This window comes from Chiloscyllium punctatum, chromosome 47, assembly GCF_047496795.1.
Source record: "Chiloscyllium punctatum isolate Juve2018m chromosome 47, sChiPun1.3, whole genome shotgun sequence".
NCBI classification, from domain to species: Eukaryota; Metazoa; Chordata; class Chondrichthyes; order Orectolobiformes; family Hemiscylliidae; genus Chiloscyllium; species Chiloscyllium punctatum.
The window spans coordinates 35,799,086-35,802,166 of NC_092785.1; the positions used below are offsets into that span (position 1 = coordinate 35,799,086).

Here is a 3,081-nt window from a genome sequence, read left to right on the forward strand (position 1 = left end):
GAGAAATAAATCTGGGTGGATTAACTTCAGATAGTCGGTGTGGATTTGTTGGGCCAAAGGGCCTGTTTCACTGTAGGGAATCTAATCTACAAAAAAACGGATTTTTTCCTGCCTCACAGTGTTCTCAAAAACTCTCATTCAATACACCTGAGTCATCCTCATCATCATCGAAATCCAAGCTGTTGAATACTTCAATAGCTCCATCTTCTCCCTTTCGTTTTCTGAAATGCAGTTTGCCATTAGGAAGAGCTGGTGAGCAACTTTGTTTTACTTCTGTTGTTCGGAGTTGGTGGGAAGAGGCGGCATGCACCAGGGATGAAGTGAGAACATTGAGAGTAAGTACTGAACATGCAGAAAGACGCAGATGAATTGTAACCTCGACCAAGTTGATTTGTACAAAAGCAACTCTGCCTTGACCAGACAAAAGCTGTCTGTCCGCTTTGCATAGACTCAGTACACGAGAAATTCAGAAAACACACACAAAAGTGAACAAATAAAACTGCTTTTTTGGATTATTTAATGAGGGGATCACCTTTCCCAGAAACACTGCAATACTAGGACGTTGCGGGATGTTAGTGGAGCAAGCTCCTAAATCAACTCCTTCCAACAAAAAATAGATTAATATTCAATCCCTAAGTCAGGGACATATCAGATATTAATACTGACAAGTCATTTGGCAGAACGCCTCATCGCAAAAACTTTCCAATAAGCATCAAGACATGGCTTGGCTGGTGGTGAGAAGGGCTCTGCCTTTGAGATCCTATATGTACGCCCGGACTCTTGAAGCGGCTGCGGCGGGGACGAGACTTTCACACACATCCTTCTGGAATGTGCCTACGCAAAGGAAGTCTGGAGAAGAATGCAGTAGTGTTTGTCAAGGTTCGTCCTGAGCAGCTCCGTGATGTGGGACTCCGTGCTCTACGATCTGTTCCCTGGGACTCACACCCAGACAATCATCAACTGTGCCTAGAGGATCACCAACTCGGTCAAAGACGCTGTTTGGTCTGTCTGAAACCTGTTGATCTTCCAGCTAAAGGAGCTGACCCCGACTAAGTGTTGGGGAGTGGCACATTCCGAGGTCCAGGACTACGTGTTGACGAATGTGCTGAAGCTTGGGGCGCGGGGTAAGGCCACAGTGTAACTTCTGACCGTCAAAAACAGGGGGTCCACACAGTAAGTGGGTTCTGCTGAAGCCTCAGCTAAATATATGGATGGTAAATGTACAGGCCAGTATATACGAATGATTAATTCCGATCTCTGTATGTAAAGATATGCAAGGTTCCCCCATGAATGGTACCACCAATTCTACAGATCATCAAAATAGTTTATGAATAAAGTATACGTTTGAAATTTAAAAAAAATGATGTGTATTGTCTGCAGGATTTCCCTGGGGCAGGCTGTTTTGACATCACCTTCACGAGTGTGAAACAGTGCGAGCAGCTCCTGAAGGACTTCAAGGAGAAGGAAGGGGAGCCTCTCGTCTCCACCTTGTCGGCGGTCCCGTTGTGTGTGCTTCCTGCACAGAGGAGTCGGGTTGTTACGATTCATAAGAACAATGTCTATGTTCCGGTAGCTGATGTCCTGACCTTCCTGGGAAGGTATGTCCAAGTCAAGGGAGAAAGCACCGATGTGGTCGACCCTTTCAAGTCAGGGTAACCCTGAGGGTCGATAACAACAGTAACATCCTCCACCCACCCTCCAACTTCGCAACTGGAGGGAGCACAGGCTACCTGACATATGCAGGGCAGCCGAAAGTGTGCCGAACCTGCGGGAAGTCGGGACACATGGCGGCCTGCAAGGTAATATTTTGAAGGAATTGCAAGCAGGAAGCAAAGAGCTGTAACCTGTGCGGAGAGGTGGGCCACATGTACAAGACCTGCCCAAAACGTAGGGGGGTGGGGGTGGGTCGCCACTTATGCACAGTAGGCCAGAGATGGTAACCTGAGCCGTGGACCCCAAAGACCACCAAGGTCCACGCAGACAGCAGGGAAACGGAGTCTGATGGCACACAGAAAGAAGAACTGGTTGGCGTGGATGAGACAGCAGCCAGCAGAGAGACACAACAGCTGATTGTAGCTCCAGCTGGGCAGATGGAAGCAATGGAGGAGTATGTAATAAAGGAGGCAGAGGAATGGATTCCTGTTATAAACAGGAAAAGATAACCCTGCGAGGTCCCCAAAGCCTTGAGCAAAGGCAGAAACGGCAACTGCATGAGAAAGGTAAGGGTAGCTCTTCGGATGGTGGAGATGGGCGCAAGGAGGGTCACCACCAGAAGAAGAGACAGAGCACCATAGGAGAAGAGGAGGGCATTTCCCCCCAAACAGGGAACAACGGACTTCCCTAAGTCCACCCTCCAACCAATGAGAACCAGGAGGTACCCAACGTCCCACAGCTATAGCTACAGCTAACTGAGAGATGTGATCCTCTGACAGCCCTACTGTCAGGCACAGAACTCGATGGTGCGCACCCTTTCCTTGGCTCAATGACAGCAGAGCACATAAATGACCGCATTGAGGAGCCGGACAGTTCCCTCAGCCCCGTGAGGGTCCAACAGTTCGCTTTCACCATCGGGATGCAGACAGATGCTCCAGAGACAGGATAGTCAAATGAGCAATGGTAACCCCATAAACTGGGGTAAAAGAAGGTTCCTTTGCATACAGGGGGCCCACACAGTAGTTGGGTTCCGCTAATGCCTCAGCTAAATACCAAGAGACTGGATGGTTTAATATACAGAACTGTAAATATGATAACTCTAAATACGATTACCTCAACCTGTTCTTGTACGTAAGGACGTGCAATGTATACATATGAATGGCATGACCCATCGTACAGGTGCCAAAGATTTATTTCTATGAAAAAAGTATATTTAGAAATTTTAAAAATTTGTCAATTTTAATATCTGATACGTCCCTGACTTGGGGGTGGTGTGTTTCTCTGGTTTTTGCAGGAGGGAGTTGCATCGATTTTGCGATTTGTCCAAGTATTGTAGCGTCTCTGGGAATGGTGCGCTCTTCATTAACGAATCCAAAAAGCAGCTTTATTTGTTCACGTTTGTGTGTATTTGCTTTATTTCTCGTGTAC

At 47.3% G+C, this 3,081-nt stretch overlaps 1 pseudogene; it reads right to left on the reverse strand.

Annotated features, from left to right (window-relative positions):
• Nucleotides 1-521: 521 nt before the first annotated feature.
• LOC140468705 (U2 spliceosomal RNA) lies at nt 522-696 on the reverse strand (annotated as a pseudogene).
• Nucleotides 697-3,081: the final 2,385 nt, after the last annotated feature.